Here is a 25,231-nt window from a genome sequence, read left to right as displayed (position 1 = left end):
ATCTCTTACAATCTTCTTCTATATTACTAGCCAATAACGTGTTAGCATTTTACATAACTTCCTTCTCGTCTCTTCCATCATTGATAGACAATGTAATCGAGCAAAACCTACTCAGCAACATTCAGTTTAGACTCCTTCAGGTTCCATTAGCTCCCGACATTGTCACACCCTTAAATCCAAACACAGACATAAGATCAACTCTGACAGGAGAGTTGGTAAGAAGGTTGAGTTTAGCATCAGAGAGCTTGCTTAAAAGTAAAATTCTCCATTTATTGGAGTAATTCCTGACACAAAAGTGGGGGGTAATAGTTGCTAGGGGCTGATCTCTGCAGCCCCAGAATTTCAGGTTAAAGGCACATACTCTTGCAACTCGGCCAACGTTGTTTACCTAATACGCTGCAGGAAAGGATGTCCCAAAGCATGGTACATTGAGGAGACCATGCAGACACTAAGACAACGGATGAATGAACGTCACTTGACAATCACCAGGCATGACTGTTCACTTCCTGTTGGCGAACACTTCAGCAGTCACGGGCATTCGGCCTCTGACCTTCAGGTAAGCGTTTTCCAAGGGGATCTTCACGACACACGACAGTGCAGAGTCGCTGAGCAGAGACTGATAGCCAAGTTCCACACACATGAGGACGGTCTCAACAGGGATCTTGGGTTCATGTCGCACTATCTGTAACCCCCGTGACTTGCCTGGGTTTGCAAAACCTCACTTACTGTACTGTCTGGGGGCAATACACATCTCTTTAACATATGCCTAACGCTCTTTCCACTCACATTGTCTGCATCTTTAAGACTTGACTAGCAGGTTAGCTGTAAAGATTCGCATTCTAATCAGTAATCTGTAAACTGTCTGTGCTTTATATGCTCTGTCTGAGGCCAGAAATCTCCATTCACCTGAAGAAGGGGCAAACCCTGAAAGCTTGTGAGTTTACTATCAAATAAATTGGTTGGACTTTAACCTGGTGTTGTGAGGCTTCTTGTGTTCACCCAGTCCAACACCGGCATCTCCACATCACGCCCCAGAATTTCACAGGCATCTTTGACCTAACCATCTGACATTTTCTCCTCAATGATTTCCAGAGGCTTGGAGATTCAACAATCTTCAGTTATATTTATAGTTCCTCATATGATGAAGTACCCATGCCAGCCTATGGCAGGCTCATGTTTGGGTTCACAGTAACAGATAACATTAATAACACATCAACATGAAGCAATAATCACAACCAAAAAGAGAAGTCCCAATGCCTTAGCCTCACCTTAATGCATGGATTGGAGCTTTAAGTAATTTATGAATCACACAGTGGTCAAGAAACAAGACGGAGAAATTTTTATGAAATGTAATCCCAGTAAAACTATTTCACTCCTAGTCATTGATATTCTCTCTCGCAATCATGTTGAATTTAGAATCAAGCTTCTAACCACTGCAAGAAAAGTGAATCAGCATAATTGCTCTCCTGGGAAACATTGGTTTTCTTAGCTCAAGCCTTAGTCGAAAGAGACACACACACACGCACACACACACACGCACAGACATACATACACACACAGATATATTCATAATTTTAAATATACACAAAGATAGATAAATACAACATTGAAAAAGAACTGAGGAGCTGTCATATTTCACAGGAGAGATTCAGCATTTGGCAGGCAGCTGAGACTTGGATAATTAAATGAGGATAGATGGGACATCATGGAGAGAGTGCATAAAATAAAAAAGCAAAAGCTGTGGAGATAGACGGACAAACAACCCAACAGAACATATATGTCTGCTTTTCAGTGTATAATGTCCCATGTTTGACATTGTACTCTATCCTGCTGGGTCTATTCAGCAGCAAATGACTTATATTCAGCATCATGAACAGTGTATTCTGCCTCTGGCTGTTCTCCTTTAAAATGATAAATGTTATTTGTGAATGAGCAATAACTTTATGCAGCGTTCAATTCTTAGAAGGCTCTGATTCCTTTCATCTTGGAGACTGTATTTAAATCCAGTGTGTCACAGGCTGCTCCCAAAGTCAGATGATATTTCTGTAAATGGATTATAAAATGATCTGTCCAGAATTTGAGGGGATCATTAGCATTGTTTGTCTATGATTTGCCAAAGAGTTAATACAGTTATTTTTGGATGATAGAGTTATTTTTTGTACTAACACGACATGATTTCATTTTTTCCAAAATACACAATTTTTCAATTCTGTAAATGCAAGATTTTCTAACATCAATTTATTTCAACAAAAATAGCACAGAATTCAAAGCTCAAAATTAAACTTTTTTTAATGATGATCATGAGTATATATTCTTAAAGTTCCCATGCCAGGCAGTTTATTAAAGTTGAGCAAGTAATTGGGTCAGTAAACGTTAATGTATCCTCTTGTGTTGTGCTTCAGGCGCTGTTGAGACAACAGAAAGCAAAAGATTTGTGAATAAGGCAATGAAATTCTGAAATCAAACATTCCAATAGATCATCTTTGTGCAATCCTCACTGCTTTCCCAATCATACACCATCTTTATCTTTGTACAGCTGAGGAATTGAGAGGAAAAGGTCAAAGCATCTACCATCCCAAAGGCAACAAAAGTCAGAGTTCACCAGATGACAAAAAGTCTGGGTGTCAGATGAGTAGAAAGTATTTGTGAATGACAGATGGCAGATTGATAATACAAACAAGAGATCGGCTCAACACAGAAAATTCAGAGGTGAAGTGAAAAAGGAAATAAGAGGGGCAGAGAGAGAGTATGAGAAGAGATTGGCAGTTAAGATAATGAGGAATCTGGCAGTCCACAGAAGTGAGACTAGCTGAAAAGCAGTTACAAAGAGCTAACACTGGGCGGAATGGCCTTTTTCTGTGCTGTTTGCATTCTGTGGTTAAATTGCATGTTCTGATTACAAGTGCCAGTGGATTCAGTGTTTCTGCTGAAATATCCAAGCATTAATCTCCAGCACTTTACATGGTGCCTAACACCATGACTCAGCCAATAGGAAATTGAAATGAACATATTATTGCCGGATATAAATACGTCCTCTAACAATTCTGCAATCAGAATCAAATCAACAATCATCATCATCAGAGCATTCATTCATAAAAAAGTTAAATCATAAATAGCGTACAGTCTGGAAGAAATTTTAAGTTATGCATGTGTTAATGTTCAGTATGACAGCGTTAAACTAAACGATGTTGATTATTCCATGCTCCTTTAACATTAATGAATGGAAAATCATGTGACGTATCCCTCAATTTTTAGGTATTGTCCAGCCATTCACGTCCTGCTGCCGCTGTGAGAATTTGACGCCAAGTCTCCACTCACTGCAGTGAGACTGAAGAATCCCAGTCACCGCGGAGGTCAGAGAATCTGACACCTTTTAGCACCACATCATAGTGAAGTTTTGGGAATATATTTTAGATTTCACCTCAATGAGCGATAAGAAAGCTGAGTCAGCAATAACGGTAAACTTGGGAATGTAACGATTTGTTAGTGGCTTCAGGATATGACATAATGCAAAGATTATGTTGATTTGGCATTGATTAAAATTAAGGAATGTTTTCTCTTCTTCAAGTACACTTGATTGAATATTGCCAGGGCCACGGCTGGAGGTAGAGACTGGGGCTGGGCAAAGGGTCAGCCTGGGTCAGGTCAGGGGGTCTCATCAGGTGGTAGAGAGGGTCAAACTGAGTTGGACCTGGGCCAGAGGCTGGGGCTAAGGCTGGAGCTGGACCCAGGATTGGGAGAAGGTCAGGCTGGGTCAGGTCAGGGGGCCTCATAAGGAGAAAGAGAGGGTCAGGTGGGGTTGGGTGGTTTAACCAGGTCAGGGAAGTGGTAGGAGAGGGGTTCAGGTTTGGCTGCTGCGATGGAGTGGGTTAGTCAGGCTGGAGTTGGAGGATGGGCAGGGTGGGGACTGATGGTGTGAAGGACAGTCAAGTCACAGGTGGTGATCAGCTGTAGTGCTCAGATCACTCACACTGGCTAACAACTGAGTTAGACAAGGTTACCATTTCCTTGGTAAGTACCCAGGTAAGTCTAAGTAGCTGGCCCAAGTTTTCGATCCTGAGCTCAAGATTCATACTGAGTCCAGAGTAGCATAGAAACATAGAAGAAAGGAACATAGAAGAAAGGAACATAGAAGAAAGGAACATAGAAGAAAGAAACATAGAAGAAAGAAGCAGGAGGAGGTCATTCAGCCCTTTTAGCATATTCTGTTATTCTCTATGATTATGGCTGATCATCCAACTCAATAGTTTCTTTCCCATAACCTTTGATCCTATTCGCCCGAGTGTTATATCCAGCCATCCCTTGAATACATTCAATGCTTTGGCATCAACTATTTTCTGAGGTAAAGAATTCCACAGGCTCACCACTCTTTGGGTGAAGAAATGTCTCCTCACTCCGTCTTAAATGGCCTACCCTGAATCCTCAGACTGTGACCCCTGGTTCTGGACTCCCCCACCATCAGTAACATCCTCCTGCATCTACCCTGTCTAGTTCTGTCTCTATGAGAACCCTCTCACTCATCTGAACTCCAGTGAAAATAATCCCAGTCAATCTCTCCTCAAACATCCCAATTTACAGCCATTCAGGCAGTAAGCTGCCTTCTTGTTTTTTCTTCCAAAATGAATCATGCCTTCCTCTCTTTTAAAAATTTGAAAAATATTTGAATGATTTGAAAATATGCAATGTTTCAGCCTCACCTGAATACTGTAATAGCGAATTCCACACACTCACCACTCTCTGGCTGAAGAAACTTCTCTTTATCTCAGTCCTAAGTGATTTTCCCGTAATATCAGACTGTGACTCCTAGTCTAGTCCTGTTAGAATTGTCCATGTTTCTAGAAAGCAACCCATCAGAAGGTTGAACTTCTGGGCAATTTCAGCACACGAGTGTACTCAGGAATTCTGGGCGTCCTGATTGAAATGGAACTTTGGCTGGGAGGTGTCAACAATCTGAATACCATAAGATTTGGGTCAATATTTTCTTTGTTTAGGAAGTTTTGGAAGAATGTTAATTTAATGAATAGGGACTGATGGGTGGAGCCTTCACGTCCTGTCCACCACAGGAATCAGAGGGGGCGGGGACAGACCATGCAGACACCCATTGACGTCAGGCCTTGGGATGAGCACAGCTGGAAACCCTGCCCTGATGTGTTTTGCCTTCCATGAACAGTTGAACCAACTTTTGGAAAAGCAAATAAGCGTTTGTGTCATTGCTATAAACACCCTCTTTCATGTCATTTCTACTAGAATTATAGCAGTCTTAGGCCACACTCCAGTGAATTAAACTTAGTTGCTCCTCCCCTCATTCAAGGTTGCTTCCATTTCTTGTCAAACAGTGATTATTATTGTAACTTAATTAATTATATTGCTTTTACTTAATCGAGGGAGCGGTGACCTAGTGGTATTATCACTAGACTATTAATCCAGAAACTCAGCTAATGTTCTGGGGACCTGATTTTGAATCTCACCACGGCAGATAGTGGAATTTGAATTCAATAAAAATGTCTGGAATGAGGAATCGACTGATGGTAAGATTGCAGCCACCTTCTTCAACTGCTTTCTGCGGTAGTCAATTCAACAACTGATCACTCTCTGCATGAAGAAATGTCTCCTCATCTCAGTTATAAATGGTTTACCCCGTATCCCCAGACTGTGATCCTTGGTTCTGGGCTCCCCCATCATCGAGATGCATCTTTCCTGTCTAGTCCTGTTAGGATTTTATGGGTTTCTATGAGATCCCGCCATTGCCCACCCCTGGCCCCCACTCCCCACTCCCGCACCATTCTTCCCAACTCTAATGAATGTAAGCCTAACCAACTCAATCTCTCCCCAATCGTCAGTCCTGCCATCCGAGGAATCAGTTTGGTAAACTTTCACTGTATTCCAGCTAGATCAAGAACTTTTCTCAGGTAAGGACATCAAATCTGCACACAATACTCCAGGTGTGGTCTCATCAAGGCCTTGTATCAGTACAGCAATACATCCCTGCCCTGGATCAGTACAGCAATACATCCCTGCCCTGTATCATTACAGCAATACATACCTGCCCTGTATCAGTATAGCAATACATCCCTGCCCTGTATCATTACAGCAATACATCCCTGCCCTGTATCAGTACAGCAATACATCCCTGCCCTGTATCAGTACAGCAATACATCCCTGTCCTGTATCAGTACAGCACTACATCCCTGCCCTGCATCAGTACAGCAACACATCCCTGCCCTGTATCAGTACAGCAATACATCCCTGCCCTGTATCAGTACAGCACTACATCCCTGCCCTGCATCAGTACAGCAACACATCCCTGCCCTGTATCAGTACAGCACTACATCCCTGCCCTGCATCAGTACAGCAACACATCCCTGCCCTGTATCAGTACAGCACTACATCCCTGCCCTGCATCAGTACAGCAACACATCCCTGCCCTGCATCAGTACAGCACTACATCCCTGCCCTGCATCAGTACAGCAATACATCCCTGCCCTGCATCAGTACAGCAATACATCCCTGCCCTGCATCAATACAGCAACACATCCCTGCTCCTGCACTCAAATCCTCTCACTATGAAGCCAACATACTATTAGCCTTCTTTACCGCCTGCTGCACCTACATGCTTACCTTCAGCAGCTGATACGCGAGGACACCCAGGTCTCATTGCACATTCCCCTGCCTGAATTTATGGACAGTCAGGTAGTAATCTGCCTTCCCGCTTTTGCTACCAAAGTGAATTACATCACATTTACCAAACTAAATTGCATTTGCCATGCATTGGCCCACTTTCTCAACTGTGCAAATTACGCTGAAGCATTTCTACATCCTCCTCACAGCTCACCCTCCCACCTATCCTTGAGCCATCTATAACATTTAGTTCCCTCGTCTAAATCAATAATATATATGGTGAATAGCTGGGGTCCCAGCACTGATCCCTGCTGTACCCCACGAGTCACTGTCTGCCACTTTAGTAAGGCATTTAACAAGATCCCACATGGCAGACTGGTACAAAATCTAAATTCACATGGGATTCAGGTAGGCTGGCTCGATGGATACAGAACTGGCCTAGTCATAGAAGACAGAGAGTAGCGGTGGAAGGGTATTTTTCAGAAGGGAGATCTATAGCTAGTGGTGTTCCGCAGGGATCAGTGCTGGGACCTCTGTTGCGTGTAGTATATATAAATGATCTGGGGGGAAATGTGTGTGGTCTGATTAGTAAATTTGCAGATGACACGATGATTGGAGGAGTTGCTGATAGTGCTGGGGATTGTCAAGAGGATACAACAGGACAGAGATAGATTGGAGACTTGGGCACAGAAATGGCAGATGGAGTTTAATCCAGACAAATGTGAGGTGATGCATTTTGGAGGATCAAATTTAGGTGCAAAATATACAGAATCCTTAGGAACATTAACATACAGAGGGACCAGGGTGTGCAGGTTTACAGTTCCCTAAAAATGGCAACATGGGTGGCCAAGGTGATTAAGAAGGCATATGGCATGCTTGCTTTCATCAACCAGGGCACTGAGTACAAGAGTTGGGAAATCATGATACAGCTACATAAAACCATAGTTAGGCCACATTTGGAGTACTGCGTCAGGGTCTGGTCACCACATACCAGAAGGATATGGAAGCTTTGGAGAGAGTGCAAAGAAGGATTCACCAGGATGTTGCCTGGTCTCGAGGATGTTGGCCATGAGGAGAAGTTGAATAAACTAGGATTGTTTTCATTGGAAAGATGCTGAGAGGAGATGTGATGGAGGTCTACAAAATTATGAGAGTTTCTCCTCTATGGTATTGTTACTATTTTGATTTACCCAATCTATATGCAGGTTAAAGTCATCCATAGTTACAATTGTTCCTGTATCATGTCTCTCAAATTTCCTGTTTAATGCCATCCTGAACATCTTCTTGGCAGTTTGGAGATCTATGTACAACCCCCAATCATGGCTTTTGCCCCTTGGTATTTCTGAGCTCTGCCCAGGCAGATTCCACATTGTCAGAGCCAACAGGGAAAATTTTCCCATTTCACCCATCGTGAGAATCGGAGCAGGTGAGGGGCGGACAATGGAAAAGTCCGTTGACCTCGGGCAGGATTTTCTGGTGCGGCTGGAAATACCACCCAATATCTTTCAACAAAGAACAAAGAATAGTTTTTCCATTGGATAAAATCTGACATACTCCTACATTTATTTACATTTACTGATTGCATTATTTTAGCTGGATTACGTGTAACATAATTGGGAAGCTTGAATTGTGAGGAAGAAAATAGCTAGGTTATTTTAACTTAAGTTCAGGTATTGCAGACAACTTAACTTCACAAAATGGTAAACTAAAGCACAGACTTCCCCTCAGATCCTCTTTGCATTTCCTGGGCATTTGATAAAGACAGATAATGAACAAATTATTTCATTATTCAAAACTAAAACCATAACTTTATTGATATCAAAACAGTGACCTCTCAGCCTGTAAACTCTGCACTGTCTTCTGGTGTGACACAGCTGAGAGTGGCAGCTTGTTGTTCTGTATAACGTGTATCTCTGCTCGAGTGGGATGTCATTACACCATGCTGGCTGGAGAAAGAGCAATGCACTGGAGAACATCATTCACTATTTGTTTCCAATTTCCTGAAGAATTTTTCAGAAAAGTTGCAATGTATTTTTTGGCAATAGGCTTCGCGTAAGCATTAACTTCTCTATTTGGCTGAATAGTCTTCCAACTTCTAAAGTTAAAAGCAGAAAATGGGGATTCCCCCATTTTTATAGCTTATTGCCTGAGGCAGCTGAACCACAAAATGGAGAAGATCCCTCCTTCACTCCTAAACATTTAAAATTCATTCTTCAGATTTTAGCTTTGCTGCCAAGGCCTGCATTTGTTGCGCATCTTGAACATCTCCACTTTTGACCAAAAGATGGAATGAAAGTCATTGATGAAGTGGCAAAAGATAGTTGGGCCTAGGATACTATTCTGAGGAACATCTGTGACAGTGTCCTGGGACTGAGATGATTGACTTCCAACAATGACAACCACCTTCCTTTGTGTCGGGTATGGGTTTAAGGGAAAATTGTGTCTAACTTAATGAAACACTTGATATACAGCATGCCTGACACGTGACATTCCTCATACACAGCACATTTGATAGGGACTTGATCATTGCAAATTTATTTCCTACTCGATATTCATTGAATATCATAGACTTCCTAAAGTGCAGAAAGAAGCCATTCAGTCCATTGACTCTGTATCAAATTTCCTGCAGAGAACCCCACCCAGACCCTATCACCATAAGCCATTTAACCCATTAATCTCTCTAATCGACACTTCTTGGGACACTAAGAGGCAATTTAGCATGGCCAATCCACCTAATCTGCACATCTTTGGGCTGTGAGAGGAAATTGGAGCAGCCGGAGGCAACCCATGCAGACATGGGGAGAACGTGCACACTCCACACAGACAGTCACCCATAATCAGAATTGAACTCAAGTTCCTGACGCTGTGAGGCAGCAGTGCTAACCACTGTGCCACCATGCTGTCCAATTCAATTATATTGACGTGGTTTTGGAACAGAGCAGCTGAACAGTTGATGCAGCATTGTTTGTTTTTGCTGCCCCTTTGCCCAATTTCATCCCGAATTCTCTCTTGAATTTTTATCCAGAATCTGTTGATTTCATTAATTGTATGTTTGAAAGTCTCAGCTATTAAGTACTAATGCACTGCTAAGCTAAATATAGTTTACACCCAGTTATTCATAATTGCTGGTAGCTGCAGTAATCACACCACGAGTGCATAACGATGAAAATCAGACATCTGTTTCCATTGTGCGACATGCAAAATTATTCCTCATAAGATACTGGGGCAATGAATTAACAATCCGAATCTTTCCCAAGGCAAATCACTCTGGCTGCTGTGAACTTGACTGATAATGCTTTTGGTGATCTGTGAGAAAGAAGTAGAATCCTTTCACTCAGCTTTCTATGCTAATGTAACTAATGTATTCAAATCAGATTGAATGGTGTCTCATTGATACAAACCCTCTTAAAGCAATGGTAACTACAATGGGCTGAATTTTCAAATCTCACCCTTATGATAATAAATTTTTTATTCATTCATGTGGGTGTCTGGCAAACTCTCCTGCGGTCTTCATTGAAGCAGAGTTGATCTTCTGGCTTGACAGTAATGATAGAGTGGGGATACGCCAGGCCATGAAGTCACAGATAGCGGTTGAGTAAAATGCTGCTGCTTCTGATGGGCCCACAAGCCTCCTGGATGCCCAATGTTGAGTTGGCCTTTTTCTGGACGCAAAGCTGATCCTGCCGGCAAAACTGGGCTGAGAACATTGTGAGTGGTGCCAAACCGGGCTCAAAGCTAATTCCTGCTCTCACACACAATCTTAATGGCACGGTGAGCCAGGAGGATCACGTCTTCGAAATCTCACAAACTTCTGAGACAAAACATTTTTCCTCATATCTGCCTTAAATAAGTGACTCCTTATTTTTAAATAGTGACCCCAAGTTGTAGATTCTCTCACATTCACCCTGTCAAGACCCATCCAGACCTTGTAAAAGGAATTTTCCATCCTGCCTGAGACATGGACCATGCAAAGGTCCATTGACTTCAAGCAGGATTTTCCAGTCTTGGGGCGAGCGCAGCTGGAAAGTCCCGCTCTATATGTTTCAATCCAGTTACCACTTACTCCTCTAAATGCCAGTGGATACAAGCCTAGCCTCTGCAACCTTTCTTCATTAGGCAACCTGCCCATTCCAGGTTTCAATCTAGTAAACCTTCTCTGAATCTTTTCCAATCCATTTATATTTTCCTTAAATAAGGAGGCCAAAACAACACACAGTAGTCCAGGTGTGAACCAATGCGCTGCAGAACTGAAGCATAGCCTCCCTACTCTTGCATTCAATTTTCCATGCAATAACGATAATTATTAACCTTGTTAATTACAGACTGCATTATTAGCCTTTTACGATTAATGCACTAGGACACCCAGATCCTTCTGCATCTCAGAACTCAGCAACCTTTCACCATTTTGATAATATGCTTTTTCGTTCTCTCTGACAAAATGGACAAGCTCACACCTTAGACAGCAGCCCAGAAATCGATGCTGCAGTGGATTACTGAGGGATTAGAATGGCATACTCTCTGAAGATGACAACGTTGACCCAACCAGGAATACCATTTCATCAGCGTTCTTGCAGTTCCTGTCTGCCAGCCAGCACTAACCATCTGGGCCAAGGTGGTGAATTTGAACCTGAGGCATTTAGGTCCAAGGCTACTCAAGGTCATCCGACAAGAACACCTGTAACTCCCCCACTGAATGCCATGTCATTCTGCACATCAAACAGCACCAGAGGTGCCAAAAATCTGCTCCAGAGCTGAATTTTATGGTCCCTATTTCATTTCCCATTTGGCTTAATTCCAATTCAAATAGGGGATTAAACGTAATATTTCCAAATTTGCTGATGACAGAAAACTAGGTGGGAATGTAAACAGTGAGGAGGGTGCAAGGAGGCTTCAAGAGGATTTATAACAGAGTAATTGAATGTGTAAGGACGCAGCAGATTGAATATAATATGAATAAGTGTGGAGATATTCACTTTGATAGAAAAAGCAAAAAGGCAGAATATTTCTTAAATGGTGAGAGGTTGGGCAATGTTGATGTCAAAGGGATTTGGGATCTTTGTTCATGAGTCATTAAAAGCCAACATGCAGGTGCAGCAAACAATTAGTCAGAAAGAGAACTAGGGAAAGCCAGGAATTACATGCCAGTGAGTCTAACATCAGTGGCAGGAAAACTATTGGAAAAAATTCTGGGGGGCAGAATTAATCTCCACTTGGAGAGACAAGAATTAATCAAGGACAATCAACGTGGCTTTGTCAAAGGGAGATCATGTCTTACAAATTTGATTGAATTTTTCAAGAAGGTGACGAGGTGTGCAGACAAGGGCAGTGCAGTGGGAGAGTCAACATGGACTTCAATCAGGCTTTTAACAAGGTCCCACATGGGGACTGATGAAAAAGGTAAGAGCCCATGGGATCCAGGGAAATTTGGCAAACTGGATCCAAAATTGGCTTAGTGGCAGGAGACATAAGATGATAGTGGAAGGTTGTTTTTGTGACTGGAAGCCTGTGCCCAGTGTGTGTCAAGGATCAGTGCTGGGTCCATTGCTATTTGCAGTGTACATTAATGATCTGGATGTGAATGTGAGGATATGATCACAGATGACACAGAAATTGATGGTATGGTAAATAGTGAGGAGGAAAGCCTTTGTTTACAGAATGATATAGGCGGACTGGTCCAATGGGCAGAACAGTGACAAATGGAATTTAACCCTAAAAGTATGAGATAATGCATTTTGGAAGGACTAACAAGACAAGGGATTACACAATGAATGGCAGGACACTAGGAAGTACAGAAGATCAGAGGGATCTTGGGGTGCCTGTCCATAGATCTCTGAAAACAGCAGGACAGATAGATAAGGTGGTTACGAAGGCATATGGGATGCTTGCCTTTAATAACAGGAGCATAGAATGTAAGAGCAGGTTATGATGGAGCTGGAGCTGTATGGAATACCACAGTTAAAGTATTGTGTACAATTCTGGTCATCACAATATAGGAAGTAAGTGATTACATCAGAGGAATTGCAAAGGAGATTCACCAGGATGCTGCCCAGGCTGGAACGTTCCAGCAATGAAAAAAGGCTGGATAGACTGGGGTTGTTTTCCTTGGAGCAGGGAAAGCTAAGGGGGGGACCTGATTAAGATATATAAAATTAAGGGTCATAATCAGAGAGAATAGGAAGAAATCTTCCTCCTTAGCAGATGGGTCAATGACCAAAGGACAAAGAATTATGTTAAGGGGCAGGAGGTTTATAGGAGATGCGAGGAAATCTTTTTCACCCAAAGGGAGTTGAGAATCTGGAAGTCACTGCCTGAAAGGGTGGCAGAGCATAGAACATAGAACATTACAGCCCAGTACAGGCCCTTTGGCCCTCAATGTTGCGCCAACCTGTGAACTCAATCTCAAGCCCATCTAACCTACACTATTCCAATATCATTCATATGTTTATCCAATGACTATTTAAATGCACTTAATGTTGGCGAGTCCACTACTGTTGCAGGCCGGGCATTCCACGCCTTTACTACTCTCCGACTAAAGAACTTACCTCTGATATCTGTCCTCTATCCATCACCCCTCAATTTAAAGCTACGTCCCCTCGTGTTAGCCATATCCATCTGAGAAAAAAGGCTCTCACTGTCCACCCTAACTAATCCTCTGATCATCTTATATGCCTCTATTAAGTCACCTCTTAACCTTCTCTCTAATGAAAACAGCCTCAAGTCCCTCAGCCTTTCCTCATAAGACTTTCCCACCATACCAGGCAACATCCTGGTAAATCTCCTCTGCACCCTTTCTATACATCCTTCTTATAAAGCGGTGACCAGAACTGTACTCAATACTCCAAGTGCGGTAGCACCAAGAGTTTTGTACAGCTGCAAGATGACCTCATGGCTCCTAAACTCAATTCCTCTACCAATAAAAACTAACACACCGTACACCTTCTCAGCAACCCTATCAACCTGGGTGCTAACTTTCAGGGATCTGTGCATATGGACACCGAGATCTCTCTGCTTATCCACACTACCAAGTATCTTACCATTAGCCCAGTACTCTGTATTCCTGTTACTCCTTTCAAAGTGAATCATTTCACACTTTTCCACATTAAACTCCATTTGCCACCTCTCAGCCCAGCTCTGCAGCTTATCTATGTCCCTCTGTAACCTTCAACATCCTTCCGCACTGTCCACAACTCCACCGACTTTAGTGTCATCCGCAAATTTAATAATCCATCCTTCTACGCCGTCGTCCAGGTCATTTATAAAAATGATAAACAGCAGTGGCCCCAAAACAGATCCTTGCGGTACATCACTAGTAACTGAACTCCAGGGAGAGCTTTTCCCATCAAGCACCACCCTCTGTCTTCTTACAGCTAACCAGTTTCTGATCCAAACCGCTATATCACCCTCAATCCCATGCCTCCGTATTTTCTGCAATAGCTTACCGTGGGGAACCTTATCAAACGCTTTACTGAAATCCATATACACCACATCAACTGCTTTACCCTCATCCACCTCTTTGATCACCTTCTCAAAGAACTCAGTAAGGTTTGTGAAGCACGACCTACCCTTCACAAAACCATGCTGACTATCCCTAATCAAATTATTCCTTTCTAGATGATTATAAATCCTATCTCTTATAATCCTTTCCAAAACTTTGCCCACAACAGAAGTAAGGCTCACTGGTCGATAATTCCCAGGATTGTCTCTACTCCCTTTCTTGAACAAGGGGTAACATTTGCTATCCTCCAGTCTTCTGGCACTATTCCTGTAGACAATGATGACCTAAAGTTAAAAGCCAAAGGCTCTGCAGTCTTCTCCTTAGCCTCCCAGAGAATCCTAGGATAAATCCCATCCGGCCCATCCATGTGATCAAGAAGGCGAATGGGATGCTGGCCTTTATAGCGAGGGGGATAGAATATAAAAGCAGGGAAGTCTTGCTGCAACTGTACAGGGCACTGGTGAGGCCGCAGCTGGAGTACTGTGTGCAGTTTTGGTCGCCGCACTTGCGGAAGGATATATTGGCCTTGGAGGGGGTGCAGAGGAGGTTCACTAGGCTGATGCCGGAGATGAGGGCGTTAGTTTATGAAGAGAGACTGAATAGACAGGGTCTGTACTTGTTGGAGTTTAGAAGGCTGAGAGGGGATCTTATAGAGACATATAAGATAATGAAGGGGATGGATAGGGTAGAGGTAGAAAGATTCTTCACATTTAGAAAGGGCAGCTGGACTAGAGGGCACAGCCTCAAGATAAGGGGGGGGGTGCAGTTTAGAACGGAGTTGAGGACGAGCTTCTTCACTCAAAGGGTGGTGAATCTCTGGAATTCTCTGCCCGTTGAAGTGGTGGAGGCTACCTTGCTGAATATATTTAAGTCACGGTAGATAGGTTTCTGATAGACAAGGGAATTAAGGGTTATGGGGAGAAAGCGGGAAATTGGAACTGATCTTATTGAATGGCAGGGCAGGCTCGAAGGGCTAGATGGCCTACTCCTGCTCCTATTTCTTATGTTCTTATGGCCCAGGGGATTTATCTGTTTTCATACTTTCCAGGATTGCTAACACCTCCTCCTTATGAACCTCAATCCCGTCCAGTCTAATAGCCTGTATTCAGTATTCTCCTCAACAACACTGTCTTCCTGTGACATTGTCTTCGTCAGTATTCCTGTGTGAAAACTGACAAAAAATATTCATTTAGTGCCTCTCCGATCTCTTCAGACTCCATGAACAACTTTTCACTACTGTCCTTGATTGGCCCTAATCTTATCCTAGCCATTCTTTTATTCCTGACATATCTATAGAAAGCTTCAGGGTTTTCCTTGATCCTACCTGCCAAGGGCTTCTCATGTTCCCTCCTCGCTCTTCTTAGCTCTCTCTTTAGGTCCTTCCTGGCTAATTTGTAACTCTCAAGCACCCTAACTGAGCCTCACGTCTCATCTTGACATAAGTCTCCTTCTTCCTCTTCACAAGAGATTCAACTTCTGAAATGTTCTGAGGCAAGAACCCTCAGAACATTTCAGAAACATTAGATCAGCATTTGAAATGCCATCGCATACAAGGTTACGGACCGAGTACTGGAACATGGAAAGGCCAGCGTGGATACAATGGGCCAAAAGGCCTCTTTTTGTGCTGCCAAAACTCTATAGCCAGAATTTTCCGGCTGTTTACGCTGGTGAGATATACTGGTCCCACCAATAGCGTACCCACGCCACTGGGCTTCCTGGTGCTTTGGGATGCAGTTAATGGGAGACCCGTTGACCATAGTGGGTCCAGAAGATCCTTCCTCTGGCGAATGATGTGTCATCTCCCGAAACCCACTGCAGTGGGGCTAGATGGCTATGACTCAAATTAGGAAGACAGATGGTTCATTGGCCTTTGTCACAAGGGGATTAGACTATACGTGTAAATATGTCTTGTTACAATTGTACAGAACCTTGATGAGACTGCATCTGAAGCATTGCTGCAGTTTTGGACTCCTTATCTAAGAAAGGAAATATTTAGATAGACAGAGTGCAATGGAGGTTCACCAGACCAATCCCTGAGAAGGCAAGACTGTCACATAAAGAGACATAAAAGAAAGGAAATTGGGCTCGTATCCCTCGAGTTTGGAAAGATGAGAGGCAATCTCATTGAAACTTATAAAATTCTACAGGGCGTTACAAGGTAAATGTAGATTGAATGCTTCCCCTGGCTGGTGATCTAGAAACAGAGGACCCAGGTTCAAAATAATCATTTGGGCGTGAGATGAGGACAAATTTGTTCTCTCAGGGAGTGGTGGCTCTTTGGAATTTCCCAGTGGGCTGTGGAGGATCAATCATTGAGGATGCTTAAGACCAAAATTGATTGATGCCTGGATATTACTGATACCAAGGGATAATACGTGCAAGAAAATGGCAACAAAGATGATTATCAGTCATGATAGAATGGAATAGCAGAGCAGGTGCAATGGACTGAATAGCCTATTTTTGCTTCTATAATTGGAATACCATGGTCAGGAGAGAGGATGGCCTTGAAACTGTTACCTTATTGTAAAGTATCATTTCAAAATGGATGACACGGTGGCATAGTGGATAGCATTACGGTTTCACAGTGCCAGGGACCCGGGTTCAATTCCAACCTTGGGTCACAGTTTGTGTGGAGGTTGCACATTCTCCTCATGTCTGCGTGGGTTTCCTCTGAGTGCTCCGGTTTCATCCCGTGGTCTGAAAGATGTGCTGATTAGGGTGTATTGGCCATGATAAACTCACCCTCAGTGCACCCAAACCGGGACCAAAGTGTGGCAAGTAGGAGACTTTCACAGTAACTTCATTGCAGTGTTCATGTAAGACTACTTGTGACACTAATAAATAAGCACAAAACTCTAAACTAAACTGGGATCAGCCATAGAAACTTCTGGAAAAGGAGAGAAGGAAAAGAATTTCGTTCATGGGACAGGTCGCTTAGTTTGCAGCTTGTTTGGCTGCAGAATAATGATTATTCCTGAATAGATCCAACAAGTTTGTAAAAGCAAAATGCTGCAGATGCTGGAATTTGAAATAAAAACAGCAAATTCTGGAAAATCTCAGCGGGTCTGACAGCATCTGTGGAGAGAGAATAAAGCAAATATTTCAAGTCTAGATGACCCTTCGTCAGAGTTCATCCAGGCTCGAAACGTTCCTATTTTCAAGAAAGGGAACAGAGATAGCCCGGGAAATTACCGACCGGTGAGTCTGACCTCAGTGGTTGGTAAGCTGATGGAGAGGCTTCTGAGGGACAAGATTTACGAGCATTTGGAGAGGTTTGACATGATCAGAAATAGTCAGCATGGATTTGTCAAGGGCAGGTCGTGCCTTACGAGCCTGGTTGAGTTCTTCGAAAATGTGACTGAACACATTGACGAAGGAAGTGCAGTGGACGTGGTGTACATGGACTTCAGCAAGGCGTTTGATAAGGTCCCCCATGCAAAACTTCTTGAGAAGGTGAGACGGCATGGGATCCAAGGGCCTTTGGCCTTGTGGATCCAGAACTGGCTTGCCTGCAGAAGGCAGAGAGTGGTCGTGGATGGGTCTTTTTCTGCATGGAGGTCAGTCACCAGTGGAGTGCCCCAGGGATCTGTTCTAGGACCCTTGCTGTTTGTCATTTTCATAAATGACCTAGATGAGGAAGTGGAGGGATGGGTAAGTAAGTTCGCTGATGACACAAAGGTCGGTGGTGTTGTGGATGGTCTGGAAGGATGTCAGAAGTTGCAGCCGGACATAAATAGGATGCAGGACTGGGCAGAGAAGTGGCAGATGGACTTCAACGCAGATAAATGTGTAGTCGTCCATTTTGGCAGAACCAATGGGATGAACGAGTACACTATCAAGGGCAGGAGTCTTAGTAGTGTTAGAACATAAGAACATAGGAGCAGGAGTAGGCCATTTAGCCCTTCGAGCCTGCCCCGCCATTCAATAAGATCATGGCTGATCTGCCGTGGCTCAGTTCCACATTCCCGCCCTCTCCCCATAACCCTTAATCCCCTCTCTTATCAAAAACCCATCAACCCGCGTCTTAAAAATATTTAGCGAGGCAGCCTCCACCACTTCAACGGGCAGGGAATTCCAGAGATTCACCACCCTTTGAGTGAAGAAGTTCCTCCTCAACTCCGTTCTAAACTGCCCCCCCTTTATCTTGAGGCTGTGCCCCCTAGTCCTATTATCCTTTCTGAGTGGGAAGAGTCTCTCCACCTCTATCCTATCCATCCCATTCATCATCTTACACGTCTCAATGAAATCTCCCCTTATTCTTCTAAACTCTAACGAGTACAAGCCTAGTTTATTCAGCCTCTCCTCATAGCTCAACCCCCTCAACTCCGGCATCAGCCTAGTAAATCTCCTCTGCACTCCCTCCAAGGCCAAAATATCCTTGTGTAAGTACGGCGCCCAAAACTGCACACAGTACTCCAGCTGCCGTCTCACCAATGCCCTATACAGCCGCAGCAAGACCTCCCTACTTTTATATTCAATCCCCCTTGCTATGAAGGCCAGCATCCCATTCGCCTTCCTGACCACCTGCTGCACCTGCAAGCTGGGTTTTTGCGACTCATGCACAAGGACCCCGAGGTCCCTCTGCACCGTCGCCTGCTGCAGTTTTTCTCCACGTAAGTAATAGTCCTTCCTACCATTATTCCTACCAAAGTGGACCACCTCGCACTTGCCAACATTAAATTCCATTTGCCATTTCCTGGCCCATTCGCCCAGCCTATCTAGATCCTTCTGTAGACTCTCCACACCCTCCGCACAATTTGCCTCCAATCTTGGTGTCATCAGCAAATTTCGACACCCTACACTCGGTTCCCTCCTCCAGATCATCTATATAAATGGTAAATAGCTGAGGCCCCAGCACCGACCCCTGGGGCACTCCACTAGTCACCATCTGCCAATCCGAATAGCACCCATTGACCCCCACTCTCTGCCTCCTATTTGACAACCAATCCGCTATCCACGCTAACACCCTACCCCCATCTCCCTGTCCCCTGACCTTCTGCAATAACCTCCTGTGAGGTATCTTGTCAAACGCCTTCTGAAAATCCAGAAAGACCACATCCACCGGCTCTCCTCTATCCACCGCCCTAGACACATCCTCACAGAACTCCAGTAAATTTGTCAGACACGACTTCCCTTTAACGAAACCGTGCTGCGTCTGCTCTATCAAGCAATTCCTCTCAAGATGCCTCGCTATTTCCTCCTTGATGACGGATTCTAACATTTTACCTACCACAGACGTTAAACTAACCGGCCTATAATTCCCTGCCTTTTGCCTGGCACCCTTCTTAAACAACGGCGTAACTTTAGCCGCTTTCCAATCTTCCGGCACTTCCCCGGAATCCAGCGACGTCTGGAAAATAACCACCAAGGCATCCACTATCACCTCCGCCATTTCTTTCAGAACCCTCGGATGCATTCCATCCGGTCCTGGCGACTTGTCCACAATCAGCCCCTCCAGTCTGTCGAGCACCGCCTCTCTAGTAACAGTAATGTCATTAAGACCCTCCAGTCCTACCACCTTTCCATCACTAACACCCGGCAAATTATTCACGTCCTCCTCCGTGAAGACAGAAACAAAAAAGTTATTCAAGACCTTAGCCACATCCCCATCCCCTACCACTAGGTCCCCTTTCTCATCCTGTAAAGGACCAACGTTCACCCTAGCCAGCCTCTTCCTTTTTATATATTTATAAAAACTCTTGCTATCCTTTTTTATATTAAGCGCTAGCCCAGCTTCATAGTTTCTCCTACTCTTCTTTATCATCTTCTTTGTCAATCTTTGTTGACATTTAAACCTCTCCCAATCCTCTTCTCGCCCACTACTCTTTGCTACTCTAAACGCCTCCGCTTTTAGTTTAACACTTTCCTTCACCTCCTTTGTTATCCACGGCTTATTACCTCTCCTCCTACTGTCCTTTTTGACCATCGGAATAAATTTCGATTTTGAAGAGCAGAAGGATCTTGGGGTCCGGGTCCACAGGACTCTTAAATCGGCCTCGCAGGTGGAGGATGTGGTCAAGAAGGCGTATGGTGTACTGGCCTTCATTAATCGAGGGATTGAGTTTAGGAATCGGGAGGTAATGCTGCAACTTTATAAGACCCTTGTCAGGCCTCACTTGGAGTACTGTGCGCAGTTCTGGTCGCCTCACTATAGGAAGGACGTAGAAGCTATTGAAAGGTGTACAGAGGAGATTTACAAGGATGTTGCCTGGACTGGGAGGCATGCCTTATGAAGTTAGGTTGAGTGAGCTGGGACTCTTTTCCCTGGAGAGACGAAGGTTGAGAGGCGACCTGATAGAAGTTTATAAGATGTTGACAGGAATAGATAGGGTGGATTCTCAGAGGCTATTTCCCCGGGTTGAAATGGTCACTACGAGAGGACACAGGTTTAAGGTGCGGGGAGGCAAGTACAGAAGTGATGTTAGGGGTAAGTTTTTCACTCAGAGGGTGGTGAGTGAATGGAATCGGATGCTGTCAGTGGTGGTGGAGGCGAACTCGCTGGGGTCTTTTAAAAGACTCCTGGATGAGTATATGGGATTTAATGGGATTGGGGGTTATAGATAGGTCTATAGATTGGTAGGTGTTGATGTGATCGGCGCAACCCGTGGGCCGAAGGGCCTGTTTGTGCTGTAGTGTTCTACGTTCTATGTTTTCCAACAGGTTTGTATTTGCTACGCATCAGTTGGTGCTGAATATTTTTCTGTTCTGATGAAAAATCATTCACAGATGCCGCCTGACCTGATTAGTGTTTCCAGCATTTTCTGTTTTATTTCTAACAGGGCTTTATTACTACGACAGAAAGAAAATACTTCCCATTTTTATAGATTATTCAAAAACATTATGTCTGCGAAATACTTTCTGCCGTATGGTTAATATTCACATTATACGTAGTGCAAACAAGTTAACAGATTAAACCCCTGACATTGTGCTCAGTAGTTTAATTTACATTCGGTAATAAAGTCTTATTTTTGACAACTCTGACCCTTTCTACCTTAGAGTGTAGTTAACATGGCTCACAGCTCAGACTTTACGTGAATAGACAATTGACACACAATTAAAAACAAATATAAACCTTTGTGCTCCAAATCCAAGATGTTAATTTGTAGATTTATAGCAAAATGACTGGCTTCATCAACGTTCAATCAAATCTACATTGCAAATATTTCTGAACAAAATGATTGCACCTTTCTTGTAACAGTTATGGGGAGAGGGCGGGAATGTGGAACTAAGCCACGACAGATCAGCCATGATCTTATTGAATGGCGGGGCAGGCTCGAAGGGCTAGATGGCCTACTCCTGCTCCTATTTCTTATGTTCTTATGTATGTTCTTATTAAAACCTTTACCGTCGCCCTGTGACATTTTTGCAGTCTTTCAGTCAGTGAACTCACTGGACAACAGGGCACAATTCATACAAACACAATAAACCCTCAATCAAACATTACAGTATAGTGGAGTCTTTAAACATTAACATTTCCTTATCAGCTTTCTTAATGATAGTTATTTTAAGATAAGTAAAATTTTTATGCCTGAAGCTGCGTACTTTAAACCTTTGAATTTGTCCCATTCACAATCTAAGCAAGTGTGAATACACTGTTGGTTCAGTCTGACGATGTTGACATAGATTGAATGCAGATTGCTCTCTGCTAATGGATACTGATGGCCTGAGAGAGGCAGTGGTATTCCCTACCTTATTTGGTTGGTTGCATCTTCAGTTGATAGGATTATGGGTTTGGAACTTATCCAAATGGAATCAAAAGAAGGAATTTCAACAAAGTGGCTCAGATCAGAATATTAAATAATATAAGTACCAAGTTGGCAGAAAGTGAACAGAGATCAATAGCATTATTTTCCCTCTCTCAATTAGCCCTGAATAATAATCAACAATGATTTCAATAATTTCTGAAAGCGATTTTATTCAAGAAAAAAAATTTTTGGTAAATTTAGAATTTGTATTTTTAGAATTTGAATGCACTGAAAAATGACACATGTTTTTGAAACTTTTCATCTTGTACTCATTAGAATAGATTCACAAGGAATACCAATTGTAAATGGAACAACAATCGATACTGCACATGAAGGGGGTGCTGATTGGTTGGCAAATGGATGCTATGCAACACGATATATGAATTTCAGTGCCAATGCGATGCATCATACGTAGGCCCTTAGTCCCAACAACTGATGGATTGTATCAAACAATAATTCCCTTCAACCATTCACAACAGACAAAATATTGACTCTACCCAAGCAGCCTGTGCCTGCAAAACCCAATATAGTAGGCAGGATTTTACAGCCATGCACATCCCAAAACCAAAAAATCTTGTCCGAGGTCAATAGACCATTCCATTGTCCACCTCTCACCCCCTCTGATTCCCATGGTGGGCAGAATGGTAAAGTTCCAGCCATTATGTTCAACATCAGATGTGACTCTGCAATTGGGCAGCACATGCTAAACAATCCTGATTGTGCTAACAGTTATACTGAATCACATTTAGGATTATCACTCAAACTCGTAGTGTGACTCACTTATCCATGCTCAAAGCCACATATGTTCATGCATAGGGCCTTGTCCTTTGCGGATAGAAGGATTGTATCCATGTGATGTGCCTTTTCAACTAAAGTATATTTATCAGTGTCACAAGTTGGCTTGTATTAACATTGCAATGAAGTTGCTGTGAAAATCCCCAAGTCGCCACACTCCAGCGCCTGTTCGGGTACACCAGGGAGAATTTAGCATGGCCAATGCACTTAAACAGCACGTCTTTCAGACTGTGGGAGAAAGCCAGCACACCCTGAGGAAACCCATGCAGACACAGAAGAATGTGCAGAGTCTACACAGACAGTGACCCAAGCTGGGATTCGAACACAGGTCCCTGGTGCTGTGAGGCAGCCTCCCATCCATTGCCACTGGCTACACTTCCCGCTGGCTCGGCAAAGCAGCCAGTATTATTAAGGGCCCCAAGCACCCCGGACATTCTCTCTTCCACCACCTACCATCGGGAAAAAGATACAAAAGTCTGAGGTCACGTACCAACCGACTCAAGAACAACTTCTTCCCTGCTGTCATCAGACTTTTGAATGGACCTACCTTGCATTAAGTTGATCTTTCTCTATACCTTAGCTCTGAATAACACTACATTCTATATTCTCTCTTCCTTCTCTATGAACAGTATGTTTTGTCTATATAGCACACAAGAAACAATACTTTTCACTGTATATTAATACAAGTGCCAATAATAAATCAGATCAAATCTACCACTGTGCCACCCAACTAAACAGAAGTTTAGGGACAGTCATGGTTCATTCTTTTGGCAATGTCTTAACCAATCAGATTTGACCCATGACAATGCCTTGACCAGAGTCAACCTGCTTGAATTTAAACAATAGTTTGGCAATTAGTTGTTCCCTGATGCATTCTCCATGGCAACTCCTCTACCAATCAGAGTCTACTTGTCAATCAATCAGCATTCTTTTCCCATGGAGCACAGTGGTTAGCACTGCTCCCTCACAATGCCAGGGACCACAGTTTAATTTCAACCTCAGGTTACTGTCTGTGTGGAGTTTGTGCATTCTCCCTGTGTCTGCATGGGTTTCCTCTGGATGCCCTGGTTTCCTCCCATGTCCAAAGGTGTGTGGCTTAGTTGGACTGGCCATGGTAAATTGTACCTTAGTGTCAGGGGGATTAGCTAGAGTAAATGCATGGGGTTAAATTTAATTGAGTTGTTTGAAGAGGTAACCAAGAAGGTAGGTGAGAGCAGTGCAGTTGATGTTGTCTACATGGACTTTAGCAAGGCCTTTGACAAGGTACCGCATGGTAGATTGTTGCATAAAATTAAATCACACGGGATCCAGAGTGAGGTATCTAAATGGTTACAAAATTGGCTTCTGTGAGGGTGGTTTTGGAGAGTTGCTTTTCAAACTGGAGGCCTGTGACCAGTGGTGTGCCTCAGGGATCAGTGCTGGGTCTACTGTTATTTGTCATTTATATTAATGATTGGAAGAGAATAAGAGGGCATGTTAGCAGTTTGCAGATGACACCAAGATTGGTGGCATGATGGACAGTGAGGAAGATTATCTCCAATTGCAGCAGGATCTTGATAAATTGGACCAGTGGGCTGGCGAATGGCAGATGGAGTTTAATTTAGACAAATGCGAAGTAATGCATTTTGGTAGATTGAACCAGGGCAGGACTCACTCAATTAATGATAGGGTGTTGGGGAGCGTTACAGAACAAAGAAACCTAGGGGTACAGGTTCATACCTCCTTGAAAGTGGAGTCACAGGTGGACAGAGTGGTAAAGAAAGCATTCGGCATGCTTGGTTTCATCGATCAGAACATTGAATACAGGAGTTGGGACGTCTTGTTGAAGTTGTACAAGACATTGGTAAGGCCACACTTGAAATACTGTGTGAAATTCTGGTCACCCTATTATAGAAAGGATATTATTAAACTAGAAAGAGTGCAGAAAAGATTTACTAGGATGCTACCGGGACTTGGTGGTTTGAGTTATAAGGAGAGGCTGGATAGACTGGGACTTTTCCTCTGGAACGTAGGAGGCTGAGAGGTGACCAAGAGAATGAGGACAATGGTATGGAATTCAGGGAGAGAAACTGAGATTCTTGAACAAGTTGTCAGAGGGAAGGATAAGATATTGGAGGTGTTGCCAGCCTTAAAAGTGGATAAATCTCCAGGTCTAAATGAATTGTGCTATAAGTACTATGGGAGGCAAGGGAGGAAATTACAAAAGCTTTGACCCAAATTTTCATTTCTTCTCTGGCCACAGGGGAGTTGTCAGATGACTAGAGAACAATTACTGTTGTTCTACTATTTAAGAAGGTTGAAATGATAAACCAGGGAACTACAGACCAGTGAGTCTCACATCAATGGTCGGGAAACTACTGGAGAAAGTTCCGATGGGGAGCATCTAGTTCCACTTGGAGAAACAAAGCTTGATCAGAGATGGTCAACATGGCTTCATCAGAGGTAGGTCACGCCCACCAAGTTTGTTTGAATTTTTTGAGGAGGTGACCAGGTGTTCAGATGAGGGTAGTGCAATTGATGTCGTTTATATCAAAGCCTTTGACAAGATCCCACATGGGAGACTTGTAAAGAAGGCAAA

The 25,231-nt window shown here is 43.4% G+C and overlaps 1 long non-coding RNA gene across 2 annotated transcripts in view; it reads right to left on the bottom strand.

The window, feature by feature from the left end:
• Nucleotides 1-2,271: 2,271 nt before the first annotated feature.
• Nucleotides 2,272-25,231, bottom strand: part of LOC145351800 (uncharacterized) — a 45,472-nt gene continuing 22,512 nt past the window's right edge. For both annotated transcript variants that reach the window (XR_013888455.1, XR_013888457.1), the window contains exon 3: nucleotides 2,272-2,405. This is a non-coding gene — a long non-coding RNA (uncharacterized LOC145351800). The remainder of the gene's footprint in view (nucleotides 2,406-25,231) is intronic.

This window comes from Carcharhinus amblyrhynchos, chromosome 2 (assembly GCF_965287045.1).
Source record: "Carcharhinus amblyrhynchos chromosome 2, sCarAmb.v2.hapA, whole genome shotgun sequence".
Taxonomy (NCBI): domain Eukaryota; kingdom Metazoa; phylum Chordata; class Chondrichthyes; order Carcharhiniformes; family Carcharhinidae; genus Carcharhinus; species Carcharhinus amblyrhynchos.
Note: the sequence above shows the minus strand (reverse complement) of the source record. Positions and strands in the feature narration are given on the sequence as shown.